Source organism: Hyaena hyaena, unplaced genomic scaffold, assembly GCF_003009895.1.
Source record: "Hyaena hyaena isolate Hyena2069 unplaced genomic scaffold, ASM300989v1 scaffold_160, whole genome shotgun sequence".
NCBI lineage: Eukaryota > Metazoa > Chordata > Mammalia > Carnivora > Hyaenidae > Hyaena > Hyaena hyaena.
The window spans coordinates 652,189-666,776 of NW_024080793.1; positions in this window are offsets into that span (position 1 = coordinate 652,189).

Sequence of the window (14,588 nt, forward strand, 5' to 3'; positions counted from 1 at the left end):
AGGGTAGATGGCTGCCGCACGGTCATACCGGTAGGATGGGCCCAGGTCTGCCAGACCTCAGAGTGCTTCTGATGGTATCACAGCGGCTCCAAAATATGACTGTGGAAGCTGTCCAGCATGGGTCCTGGTCCCTGGTGGGGGCCACGCCAGTGCTAGTTTCTTATTCCGTGTGGAATAGGAAGAGCTGCTGTATAAGCACGGGAGAAAGTGAGTCTGAGTCTAACACTGGGGTGGGGGTACCTTTGCCTAGTGATTTCTCTGGAAGGAAATTTGGTCATTAATCAACACCACACAGAAAGCAGATACCAGGCTGGCTTACCCCAGCCAGCTTCGCTTCCTCTGCCACCTAGTCCCAGTTAACCTCATCATCATTAACTTTGGCCCAGGCTACTTCTCCTGGCTTCACGGGCACTTTTTGTTCTCCATCCTCTGCTGAGGACTGACTAAACTGACCCTCCCAGCAGATGTGTCCCAGGGGAAAACAAGGCCAGCTGTGGTCCATCTCCACCAACTCTCAGAGAAGGGGAAACAGGATTAAGTCCCAATCCCAAGGATTTAGCTCAGTTTTGGGGAGGAAATCCCTGATAATGGGGAAATGGGCACCCAGCTATGGGAAAATGGGTGTCCCAGCAGGCCAGAGAGGTTCCTTTACTAAAAATGGTTTTTTAAAAACAATAAATGTTTATTCATTTTTGAGAGAGAGGGAAAACGTGAGCAGGGAAGAGGCAGAGAGGGGGACAGAGGATCCAAAGCCAGCTCTGTGCTGATAGTGGTGGGGCTTGAACTCACAAACAGGGGGATCATGACCTTAGCTGAAGTCGGACTCAACAGACTGAGCCACCCGGGTGCCCCTTTGCCAAAAACGTTTTAAAAGAAGGGAAGACATCCAATGAAATGATGGGAATGTGAACAAAGACTCTTTCAAATGCACAGATATTCATCAACAATCAGAGAGTGACTAAATGTCAAATAGGGGCTCAATTAAGTAAATTATGGGACAGACATGTGGCTCCTAAAAATGTAGAGTTTTTAATGAAGGGGGACATGCCTATGCATATGCATATGTAGGGCATGGTCACAAGTTAGTGGCAAGCACTTAGAAAAAAGACTGGAAGGAAACAGACCAAAGAGTGTTAACAATATTTGCCAGTGGGGTGGTGGGATTATAGATTCGTTCCCTGACTATAATTTTGGAACTTTCCATATTTTATGTAATATGCTCATTAATGGACACAGAACTCTCTGGCTTCTAGGGACAGTATAACCCACCCACTCCCACCTCTTCCTGGACAGCACCCAAGGCAGGGCTGGCACATGGACACTTATCAGTGACAAGGCCATCTCTATGTTGAGGCCCGGAAGGCCCCTTGGAAAAAAGAAATACTTAATTATTATTACCAATAACATCTGCTATTTGTTGTGTTCTTGCTAGGTGTTCACAATAACGCTTCAAGGTAGGTACTGTCAATATCCCCGTTTTACAGAGAAGAAACCAAGAGTCAGATAATTCAGTCACTGGCTCAGCATCCCACAGCGTTCAAACCCAGGCCATCTGGATCCAGAGCCTACGCCCTGACCGGAGTCAGGAAGGGTGGGCACATTCAGTTAGCTCACATGTGAGCACTCGTCACAGAAAACCTGGGGGAGACAGTGCATCTCCCCACTTGACAGCCGAGGGAACAGTTCGGTAGTAACCTCCAAAGAGCCAGGTTTTGTATGAGATGCTGGGGACCCAAAGGTCCATGAGGTGCCATCTCTACACAGCTGTGGGGAAGAGCGGTACGTAACGGTGTGCCCAGGGCTTCGATGGGGGTTTGTTAAAGAAACCATGAAACTTTAGAGAGTGAAGGGTGACAGCTCCCCAGAAGAGATGATATTGGAAATGAATCTGGAAGGATAAGCCAGAATTCACCAGGTGGGCAAAAGGGATTAGAGCAGTGGTTCGAAATCAGGGTCAGTTTAGTCCCTTGGGACTGGGGACTGGAGACTGCCACAACCAGTGGGGGAGGCTATGCTGACATCTAGTGAGGAAAGGCAGGGGTGCTGCTAACGACCCATGATGCACAGGACAGCCTCCAGAACAAAGAATCATCCTGTGCAAAATGTCAACAGTGCAGAGTTGGGGCTGAAGAGAAGGGCATTCCTCAACATCGATCAGTCTGTGCGAGGCCCCCTGTGCTGGGCGCTTTGAGCCTGTGACTGCATTATTGGCTGCCTGGCCCCCTTGCTGCCCTCTGTCCCCACCAGTCCCCAGAGGGGTCTTTGATGAAATGAAAGCACTATATGGACGTAATTGATATACCATTAAATTCGCCTACTTACAGTCTACAAGTCACTGGTTTCTAGTATATTGTGCTGCCGTCACCACCGTCTGATTCCAGAACATTTTCATCACCCCAAAAGAAACTTTGTACCCATTAACCGTCCTTCCCCACTCCCACCCAAAGCTAGGCAACCACCCATCTCTTTTCTGTGTCTATAGAAGTACCCATTCTAGACATTTCGTATCAGTGACATCACATACTATGTGATAATATAGAATAATATGTGGCCTTTCATGACTGGCCTATTTCACTTAGCATGTTTTCAAAGTTCACGCAGGTTGTGACATGTATCGATACTTCATGCCTTTATACGGCCACAATAATATTCCATTCATGGATACACCACATTTTGTTTACCCATTCATCAGTTGATGGGCATTTGGGTTGTTTCCACTGTTTTGGCTCTTATGAACAATACTGCTGTGAATGTTTGCGTACAAATTTTGAGGACATACGTTTTCATTTCCTCTGGGGATATACCCAGGAGTAGAATTGCTAAGTCATACAGTAACCCTACATGTACCCTTTTGAGGAACTACCACAGTGTTTTCCGAAGCAGCTAAAACTTTCATGTTCCCGCCAGCAGGGTATGAAGGTTCGTTTCTTCTCGTGCTCACCAACATGTATTACCCAACTTTTGGATTCTGTGGGTATGATGTGATATCATCATGGTTTGGATTTGCATTCCCCAGATGGCTCATGAATTTGAACCTCTTTTCAGGTGCCCGTTGGCCATTTGTACGTCTTGTTTGCAGAGCTGTCCGCTCAGATCAGAGTCAAAAGTTCGTGGGGTCATTCCCTTACCTAGACTAAAAGGCAAACCCTACCCAGGTCTGCAGGACCCTGTGTAATCAGTCCCTGTGAGCTGCTTCCACTGCATCTCTGCTCACTGGCCTCAGGGTGGCAAGCTGGTCCCTACTACTGTCTCCTGCATGGGCTATTTCCCTCTGCCAGATCGCTTGCAGTATGCATAGCTGCTCTGGGGTGAGCCTCAGGGTGGCCTTCCTTGTCCTCTTAATTTCAAAGCCTTCCTCCTCTCCCTAGCATATCTCAAGGTTTCCTTTTATCTTTTTTTTTTTTTTAACTGTCTGATAAGATCTGCAAGAACTGAGCTCCAGGCATGACTATACCTTTCATCACTGTGTGACCCTGAGCAAGCCACTGTCCCTCTCTGGGCCCCAGGTCCCCCATCCAAAACCAGGCAGGGGCACACCAGCTGATCTCACAGATCCTTTCTGACTCTGTCCTTCTTTGGTGCCAGCTTCCATGTGACTGCGCTGCCAGGAGGGCGCAGGCCTGGCGCCGTGGCAGTGAGAGAAAGGTGGCCGGAGCCAAGTTGGTCACAGATTGGAGCAGGCAGCATGGCTGATTATCGCCAGCCCCGTGGGGACAGTCTCCAGGAGCATGTGGCAGCCTTGACCTGGTGCCCAGCCTCCAGGAACAGCAGGGAGAATTGTCAACAGCTCCAGCCAGGACTGGGCACCTTGGCCACTTTCAGCTCGGCAATCACCCACCTTTCCTGCAAGTATAATCTTCTAGCCTCCAAACCTACAGCCCTGGGGGAGTCAGGGCAGGCTTCCCAGAGCTGGGTGCAGAGGTGAATGGGAAGGCAGCAGGTAGACATGGAGCAGTGCAGGTGGAGAAAGAAGTGTACAGAGACCCTGAGCCACAAAACTTCCAGGCGTGCTCAGGGCACGCGGTACAATTACTAAGGTTTTGCTGGAGGTGCAAGGGGCAGCGGAAGGAGGCGACAGACGCGTCAACAAGGCAGGACCCCACAATGCCGATCTGAGGAGTTTGGACTTTGCCTTGTAGGCCGTGGGGGCGACACAAGAATTTTAGGCCAAGGACTGAAGTGACCAGGTTGTGTTTTCTAAAACACAGATAGTGTGGAGGCCGGTGGGGCTGATGAGGGAATGGAGACCCGGAACGTAGTCAGAACGCCCCTGCTCTTGTTCAGGTGAGCGGGGATCAAGGCTGGAGAGAAGGGGACAGATTCGAAAGCTGTTTGGAAGGTGAAGGCATATGAGGGGGGGTGTGGGTTGAAGGGAAAAGGGGAGTCTAAATAATGAACGGTGCAGAAACAGTGGACCCCGGCCCCCTGGGGACCTGGCTACAAGAGAAAAGGCACAAGGAGCTGATGTTTGAGCGTGGCACTATCCAGGTGGCTGAGGGGTGCAGGACAGAGGCATCAGCTGGAGGGGGTGGTCCAAACTCAGGGATGGGGATGTGCAAAGGCACTGAGGAGCGAGAATGTGGAAAATTGAAGGCAGAGTGAGACTTTCTGGCTGGCTGGTGCACAGAGGGTATAATGACAGGAGGGAAAGGGAAACTGAGGCTGTGGAGGACGGGAGAGGCAGAGACGCTGGCATCAGAGGGCTGTTAGAGCCCAGAGCACAAGTCCAGATGCAGCAGCACTGACAGCCACTGCATGACACAGAGCGTTCACTACCCACGAGAAAGCTGGCTGCTAGGGCCAGTCGACCCTCTCCTGGACTGCTTACCACGGTCTTGGGACAGAGGTGGTGAATGACAGCCTGACTTCCAACCACAAGGAAGGCAAACTCCCTGAGCGATTGGCCAGTGGCTTTATGTCGATCTGGATCAAAGTTCTCAACACAGTAATGAAAGAGCGTGGGTGGTTAGAAATGGAAGTAAATCCTCAGGCAGAATTTCTGAAAACACCAGGAACTTGCTGAGCTCCCAGCCAGCAGCTGGTAGAGGACTTTCACAAGGGACCATAAGAAGACATTAGAGAGAGAGAGGGAAAAAAAGAGATTTCATTGAAAAGTTTAGATATTTTATTTTAAAGCCAGGAGATTTCATTTAAAATCCAGATTTCCAGCTTCTCTTGAAGAACGTGGCAATCTGGTGGCATTGACCCATAGTGACCACAGTGACCACTGTGCATCCTCTCTCTGGGTTATATGTCCGCACCTTTACAGTCCCACAGCGGGTATAGACAATTCAGCCTGGCTGGCCTAGGGGACCCTCGGACCCAGGAGGCAGGACAAGCCTCCTAGCTTTCTCTTGCTCTCTGTTCCCTAAACTGGTCCTGGGAGCATTATTCGTAGGGTGGGCTCCATGGGAAAAATAAGGCAGGGTGGGGGTGGGTCCTGGGACTTTATTTGGCTGTTAAAAACCCTATAATCCCCAAGTGCTCTTAGTCCCAGCGCTTGCTGATGGACTCAAGTCAAGTCCACCATTATCTTGTACTTCCAGCACAAATTCCTTTTTTTTTTTAAATGTTTATTTATTTTTGAGAGAGAGAGAAGGACAGAGAATCTGAAGCAGGGGAGGGGCAGAGAGAGAGGGAGACACAGAATCCGAAGTAGGCTCCAGGCTCTGAGCTGTCAGCACAGACCCTGACGCAGGGCTCGAACCCATGAACCACAAGATCATGACCTGAGCTGAGGTCAGACGCTTAACCAATTGAGCCACCCAGGTGCCCCACAGATTCCCTTTTTTAAGTAGCAACTTGAACAAATGTCCACAGAGCCCATTTGGGAAAATACTTACTGCCTTTGCTAAAGGTTTATTAGACAGTTATGGGGTTGTTTTTCTTTTCACTTTTTGGTTAGTGAAAACATTCATGTGGTCAGAAGTACAGTATACAAAGGAGCCTCACTCCACCCTGGCCTCCGTCTGCCCAGTCCCCTGCCCAAAAGAAGGGGTCACTTTTGTTAGTTCATTGTGATGTATCCTTTCAAATTTTCTTTATGCAAAAACATATACACTTTACGTATATACATATCTATGCATATTTTTGACATGAGAGGAATATATCTGCACTTTATGTTGTTATTTTAGTCATTGTAGAACTAATCCCCAATGTAGAAACGTTTGAATAAAGACATTTGGAAGAAGACGATAATAAGTCATTGTACCACCATCCAAAGACGACCGCTATTACCATCCAGCCTGCCCTTCTAGACAGAAGTTTTAGTTGTTTCTCTCTTCTGTAGGTTAACAAGGCAGGAGTTCTGAGTTACAATCATCTTCTATATACACTTTCAATCTTGCTATTTTATTACTTAAATGTAAACATTTCCCCTTCTTATTTCATAATTTCCAAAACGTGACAGTAATCACTACCAGCCTAGTTTTAAACACCTAAAAGTCATTTCCAATATTCAACTGCCATAAATAACGCTGTTAGGACCAGTTTGTGATGTGTTTGGGGGGAGCTGAGTGGGTGTCTCCGGGAGTCCTGATACCCAGGTCAGATGCTCTAGAGGCATGGGTTGGTTCCCCAGGGCAGGGGCTAGGAGCTGCAGGTCCCACTGAGGGCACAGCAGAGAAAGGGGACATAGGTCACGGAAGGAGAAGGGACGGGGCAGGACAGGGGCTCTCCAGTGGAGAGCTGGAGGAAGACAGGTGCTGCATCAGGCATGGCACTGAGTGCTTGTGAATCACGCAGGGGGTTCACACCCCCTCAACCCCAACTACTAGGGCTTTCCACGCCTCTGCCTGTTTATTCCTCACAATAGTCAGATGTGTAGAACCCATCATCATTTCCATCCTGCCCGTTGAGGAGGCTGAGGCAGAGAGACACCAAGCCAGGGCTTGCTGTGCCCGCAGAGGGGAGCGGTGGGGTGGCTGGCCCTAGAGATGCCTTGCTCTTAAGCCGCACACTGTGTGGTTGAGATTATTATCCCCGCTTCGCAGGAAGGGGAACTGGGGCTCCAAGCCAAGTGGCCCGGCCAGAGCTGCCTCACTGGCAAGTAGCAGGGCTGGAATTAGGAGGCGCTGCGGCCGGTGGGAGGGACCCTTTGCTTCACCGAGGTTTGCAGAATGAGAGGAGTACAGCCCTGTCGGGCTGGCAGGCGGTCCTGGGCCTCCTGTGAGCTACCCCTGCTCCCAGACTGTCCCCGTGAAGACCCATGTGTACTTGCAACGCTCATTTCTTCTCCCCATCCGGCCACCTCGGTTGCCTTCTCCCCCAAAAAAGGCAGGACTCCGAGTCCAGTGTTTTCTGAGAGAAGAGCAGAGAGTGGCCAGAGGTGGGGGAGGGAATGACACTTGCTAGGGGGCCACCTCCCTTCTAAAGCCATCCCTTCATGTCACAGTTCATCTTCCCCGTGTCACACGCTGTGGTGCCATGCCCCATGTACAGATGGGGAAACTGAGCCTCTGAGAGGTTCCCGGCTCCTTCCCCTGACACGCTGCTGGCTTCCCGGGTGAGCAACATGCTTCCTCAAGGGCGGGGCCAGCAGCCCGGAGGGTCCCCAAGTGGACTTGGGTGGTCAGGGGCACAGATGATCGCACATGTCCAATCCTACAGTGAGAGATTTCCCTTCTCAATTCTTCACACCATCCCCTCTATGCCAAAGGGAAAGCATCAGTTTGGTGCTCATCCATCTTAAGTGCCTCTCCAAGCAGGCCAGCCTGCCTTTCCAACAGGGAGAGAGCTTGGCTCTTTGGGCAGCAGTAGCCTCTTGGAATTTAACATCGATTGTGTTTTTGCCACATTGATTTTCAGGGTGACCTATTTGAAGGAAAGGGATCCTGCTGATTATTACAATGATAAAAGCAATCCCTTTTGCAATAAGTTCAGACACGTTAAAGAAAAATAGTAAGTGGGGGGAAAAAAAAACCAGGACTGTCATTTTGTGGGTTTGGCAAAAATCGTGGAGGTGGTGCATGAACGAGGAAGTGTGGGAAACACAGGGGGTGTGGGACAGGGTAAGCTGTTGGGAATGGGAAACTTGGAGGGCTCTCCCTGCCTCTGACCTGCTGTGTGGCCTCGGCCCAGGCAGTTGGCCTCTCTGTGCCACATTTGCAAATCGCGGTAACAGAGACTGCCCTGACTGCCCCCCCTGAGTTCTGCAGGACCCAAAACGAGTTAACGGGCATGTGGAGGGGCCACGGAAGGTGGGAGAGGACAGGGAGGATTATGTAAGGTAGCCAGTGTGCGTGAATGTTCCTGGCAGACGTTAGCTGTTTGCTGCTCCAGTCATTGAGGTGAGCCAGCCGGCTGCACGACTGGCACCTGTAAGAGCAAGCTGTACCTTGTGGGAAGGGGGGGACCTGGAGTGGGGTTGGGGGAAAGAAGAACAGAGAGGGAGGCAGGTCCTGCTGTTGGCGGGGGCGGTTCTGGCGCCCGGCTCCTGTAGCAGCTGTGGCTGCTGCAGGTGCAGGTGCAGGTGGTAAAGGCGATGGAGACAAGGATGGCGAGGAGGTGATGGTGGCAACGATGGGCAGGGCGGTGGCGGCGGTGACGGTGGCCATGCGGGCAGAGATAATGGCAGTGGGCCCAGTTGGAGGGCCCAAGGGCTATTTTATATAAAGCAGCAGAAGCTCAGGAGGACAGGACGCTCTGTCAGGCTGCGCGGAAAGAGGGACTTAGATTTGTGCTGTGGGGCTTCAGAGCTTCTCAGGAACATGCAGAGATGTATGTAAACTCATACAGGCACACTCAAGTACCAGATCCAAAATACAAAAAGGAAACCACAAAACTGCAAGTAATAATTGCTGAATTGGCTCTCTACAAGTGTAATACCATCACGGCTAGTCACTGGCAGCTCGTTATACCAAATAGCAAAGTACACATTTCTCTTTTCCGTGGAATATGCATAGGTTGCAATGCAGTTGTTATTCAGTGGGATATGCCTCCAAAACAGGGTGTATAGGGCTCTACATGTTTTTAAATGGCTGTGACTGATGGGCAAATTATTTGTAAGAGAATGAGTCCCCCATCATTGAGGTATGCAAGGTTATTGGGGTGACTACCTGCAGGGATGCTGAACAAGGGGTTCTTGACCACCAGGTGGCCACTGAATGTTGCTTCTACCCAGAGCACTCCCATTTTCTTATTTTGGGAGCTCATGATTCCATCCTTCCCACCCCCTCTACACATACACACATACATAAAGTTGCTGGAAGAAACCTTTGAGATATTCTAAGCCCGTGTCCTCACCTTCTGCTGAGGAAAACTAGGATGTAGAACTTGGAGGTAACATGGCAAGTCAGAGTCATACCAGGGACTCAAACTCAGGGTTCAAATTCCCAACCCCATGCCTTCTCCACCCCACCCTTGCCCCCTGTGCAGTCTGCCACTGGTTGGCAGAGGTTTGGGCCCCCTTACAAACACTGGCAATCCAGGGTCTCACCTCCCTCAGAAGAACCATGGCAGAGTTTTCATTTGGCCCAGTCCATCCCCTGCCCTGAAAAGTCCTCCCCCAGACCTTGCCCACACTTGCCAAGCCGCTGCTGGCTGTGGACCTTGGCCAAATCACAAAACACCATAACTCTCAATTTCCTTATCTAGAAAACGGAAATGAATAATGGAATCCACATAATAGGGTTGTTGCAGAGATTAAATGGGATAAAGTGATATAAAGTACTTAGAACATTGGTTGGCACTTTCAAAGGACCCAATAAATGGGATGTGACATTGTTAGGATGGTTGTTTTCAACATGCATTTTTAGTCAATCCAATAAGTATTAATTGAGCCGTCATTAAGTGCCTGCCAGGGAACAAGGCAGAGTGGATCCTGGCCCTCAGGGCTCCCGTGTTCCAGTGGGGAGAGGAAAATAGTGAACAAGTAGGGAAGCAAGAAAAATGCCAGAAAAAACAGATGTGCTCTGTGGAAAGCCAAATGGAGGGGTGTGACAGAGGTGAAGAGCATTGCTTCTGAGGGCCAAGGAGGGCCCCTGTGCAGAACTGATGATTGTGCCCGCATTGGGAAAGCCAGGTCAGTAGCATATCACGTCACAGGCAGAGCCCCAAGGAGGAATGAGCGGCATGTCCAAGGCACTGGAACAAGGTCAGGGTGCCACGTGTCCACTGAGGCCTGGGCCATAGTGTAGGAGACCAGAGAGGTAGGGTGCAGATCCCATGGGACCTTATGAGCCAAGGTGAGGGTGTCACAGTATAGCATTGGCAAGAGAGAAGAGAGTTAGCTGAGAGCTGTCATGAAAGTCCAGGCAAGAGGGGTGGCTGCATGGCTCAGTTAAGCATCCGACTCTTGATTTCAGCTTGGATCATGATCTCAAGGTTTGTGAGATCGAGCCCCTTGTTGGGTTTTGCACCAACAGCTCAGAGCCTCCTTGGGATTCTCTCTCTCTCTTTCTCTCTCTCTCTGCCCCTCCCCTATGTGCACACACACACAGTCTCTCAAAATAAATAAATAAACTTAATAAAAGAAAGTCCAGGCAAGAGATGATGTCGGCTTGGACTGGCAGCAGGGGCGGAAGAAGGTAGCCACATCCTAGATACACATATTTCAGAGGGAGATTCCCCAGGCTTGCTGTAGGCTGGAGGTCAAGGATGATGCCTAAGTATTTAGCTGAGCACCTAGGCGGGTGAAAGGGAAGCAGAAGGTGGAAAGGAGAATTGGGGATCTCCCCCAGCCCCACACTTCCCAATTTTACACACACTTTGTGCCCACAGTATCCAGAATAGGTGAATCCAAAGAGCCAGAAGGGAGCCTGGGAGCTGGGAGGGACCAGGACAAGGGTGGATGGGGAGCTGAATGGGTGTAGACTTTCTCTGGGGGGGAAGGGGAGGTGATGAACGTGTTCTGTAGCCGCAGCATTGTCAGTGTGGCGAATGCCACTGGACTGTACACTTTGAAATGGTTAATTTTATGAGATGTGACCTCCACGTTGATTGAAACAAAAAGGGAAGGAGAGATAAAGGCTCTCTCAGGCAAACAAACATAGCTAAGGGAATCTGTCATCACCAGATGTGGCTCGGGTTCCCACGTCAACCCCTGCAAGAGGTCAGGCAAGTGGTACAGGGTCTGGCATTGAGAAGAAAACACCCACGCAAGGACTGGTCACACACACAGTCAGGGAATGAGCTGGACCAGATGCCTATCTTGGGCTAGTGTGGAACCTGTGGACCCTCAGAGACCGTAGAAGCAGGGCTGGTTCAAAGCCCTGCCTGCCTCTTTACCAGCTGTGTGTACTTGACAGGTGACTTCCCCACTCTGAGCCATTTGTCAAGCCAGAATGATAATCACTGTGGCCTCACAGAGATAGGAAGTTATCTGTAGGAGCTCAGCACATAGAAGTGATGCCGGTCCAGGTGGCCTTCTCCCTAGGTGTGATGCCCGAGTGATAACATTCATCTTAATGTCCGCTTTGGCTCTGCCATCCCACTGTGGACTAAGGGATGGGTGGGCCTCTTCCCAACCTGTGTCAGGCTGCCCCAGATCCCACACAGTGTTCGGGTCTGTTCACCTCTCAGCCTAGGCAGAGGGGCCCCACCGGGGGTGGGGGGCGTTCTTGGAACACGACACTTTTGAGGACAGAAGCAAGCACAATGCTGTCTTTGAGCCCCTGGAGGAAATGAAATTTGGGGCCAACACTCAGATGACTGGGAGTCCAGGACCTTTCTCTCTAAGAAGAGTCTCAACCAGAAGTCTTTTCCTGCCTACAGGACTTTTACCAAACATCCAGCCCACCGCCGTGAAGGAGTTAGGAATCTCAACCACAAAAACAAAAGACCAAGGAGAATGTTATTGCGAAGAAGGAAGTGTGTTGTGCTGCAAACACCCAATCACACCATCTCTTTGAAAAGCCCAAAGGGTCATTTCTTTCTCCACAGGAAAAACTAAATAGAGAGTGGCCCAGAGTCCCTACTCTGGAGTCCGACAGACCTGGATTCAAATCCACTTAATGGCATTGAGACTTGGGGCAAGTTCCTGAACTTTTCTGAGCCCTCGTTCCTGCATTTGTAAGATGCAGAAAAGATCTCTTGCTTCAAGATGTAGTGAAGAGTAAATGCGACGGTGTATTTACAGAGAGAGCCCTAAGCATTATATATGCACCGATGAGTAAGACGTGTGACCCCTGTCCTCATTGATTGTTGGCTAACTGGGATCAGGAGACCTGTGTTCCCACATCGGCTACCATTTTCCTGGACTATCCTGGGCCTATTGATTGAAGCTTTAGTGGCTCCCTTTTGCCTTAAGAACCAAGTTCAAACTCTTTAGTTCTCCAGCCCCAGCTCCACCTCCCCCCCACGAGAATCAGCCAGAAGAGGTTGGCAGAGGCCAGATCACACAGGGTGTGGCAGGCACAGTTATCTTCACAGTAACCACAGGGGAAGCCATGGAAGGGCATGGCATGACCAGTCTGACTCCAGACCTGTGCAATGATTTTTGGGGGGTGGGGAGGCTGGTCCCTGGGGGCCAGGAGCTTGGAGTGGAGGATTTCTTACAAAGGGGCTCATGGAGCGAGCGGACCAAGTGCCAGCCCTGGCCTGGAGCGCTGACCAACCACGTGGTTGAGCCTGGCCCTCAGCACGATCTGGTCACCCAGTGACACACTTCCCCGTGCCTCTGTGTGCTACTCCCTCCACCCAGCATACTCTGCCCCTTCACCCCTCCACCTGTCAGAGCATGTGGCTGCTAGGTGTTGAAAAGGTATACATACCCAAGGTAAAAAGATTCAAAAGGTCACAAAGGGTGCCTGGCGAAAGAAGTCTCCCTCCCACACAGCTCAGCCCCAGGTCCCCGCAGGAAGCCACCCACCTTACCCTTTTGGCAGGTGGCCCTCCTGAGCCGGACACATGTGGATGCACAGGTACACGCACACATTCCCCCACTCGGCTCATGTTTGGAGAGCATCCCCGAGGGAGCCAGACAACCTACTCAGTCTTTCAGACAGTGTCATTGCTTTGTGTCCTGTGCACTTTTACACCATCTCCAGCTTTCGCTAACACAGTCAGCACTGTGGAGAGTCACAGGACAAATTCCTAGAAACCCAGCTGCTGGGTCAGGAGTCTGAGTGTTCTTAACACTAATGGGGTTTTCCAGGCTTAGTAAAATGTCGCCTTCTATATGCGAGCGTGCGTGCACACAGCTGTCACCTGCCACCAGCCAGAGTCAGACTTCACTGTTCTGAATTCCCACGGCTCCTCGTCGCCCCTGCCGTGGCCCCTGTTTCCGCATTGCTTGGCTGTGTCTGAACTGCAGGGCCGGGACCCGCCGTGTCCACTTTGTTTGCGTCCCCTGCCCACAGCTTGCCCCAGGCTCCGGAGTGATGGTAAGAAGGAGCCCCCAGGCTCCTAGCGTGTCAGCATTTCTTAAGTGGAGCTGTGCATTGGCTGGCACCTGGAAGTGGGAGGAAAGGACCCTGGGAAGACCAAGGTAGTTTCCATTCCCACCGTCTGAGCCTTAGTCACATTTGCTCAGCACCCCGTGTGGATATGGCCACTCCGGAGCTTGCAAAGGCTTGCCTTCCCTCCCTAAAGACTGAAAAGTTGCCCCACTGACATAACTCCCATTTCTCGGGCCCCTTTGAGACTCTGACAGGGACAGAGCTCTTGAGGGCCTGTTGCTGAGGCCACTTTCTGATGCACTCAGCCTCAGGTACCTAGGACATTTGAAATGGCCAATTATAGGGGGAAAGTTCTAAGAAATTATGGCTCAGAAAGACAAAGAGTGGCCTTTCCAGGACCCAGTGACTTCTATGTCTCTTAACCTACGGTGGTTACTGGAGGTGGTCAGCAGGGCCCAGCTCGGGCCCACCCCCACTGCCACACTCCAACTCCTGATATAGACAGCAGGACAGTGAGCCCCTTCCTGCCTCTGGTCACATCACTAGGCTCACACCCCACCGTGATCCCCAGACGCCTTGATGGCTCTGGGGTTAAAATCCACCATCTCCCTCCTGGAACTTTTGTGGGAGCTGTTCCCTCTGTCCAGAACCTGTGTGACCCCCGTTTTCATAGCGTTAGCATCTAATGTCTCAACTCAACTATCTTCTCCAGCCTTCAGTAACTAACACCTGGACCCGGTCGGGTCCCCCATTATATAATCTCCTTGGTTCCTTCTACTTCCCCTTTCTATATATAACCCTTAACAGAACCGCAATTAAATGCGCAATTCTATCGTGAGTTACTTACAAATTTCTCTCCCCCACTGCAGTAGAAGTTTCTAGATGTGTCTGTCATGCTCACTGCTGTATTTCAAGAACCCAGGACAGTGTCTGCCCCTGGAAGGCACTCAGAAAATATATCAAGTGCTCGTGAATGCTATGTCCTGGCTATGCAGCCTTAGACAATAACACAGATAACATTTGGTGAGAACCTACCATATGCCAGGCAGTAAGTGTTGAATAGACCCTGCATTTTCACATCCACCATGTGAAGGAGGGCTTATTATTTTACAAATGTTACAAATGAGAAAACTAAGGCTCAGAGAGGTTGCAGTGAAGCACCCATGATCACAAAGCTTTTATATGACAGCACTGGAATTAGAACCTGGATCTGTCCAAAGTCCTTGCTCTCAGCCCTGGGGCTCCCCTTCA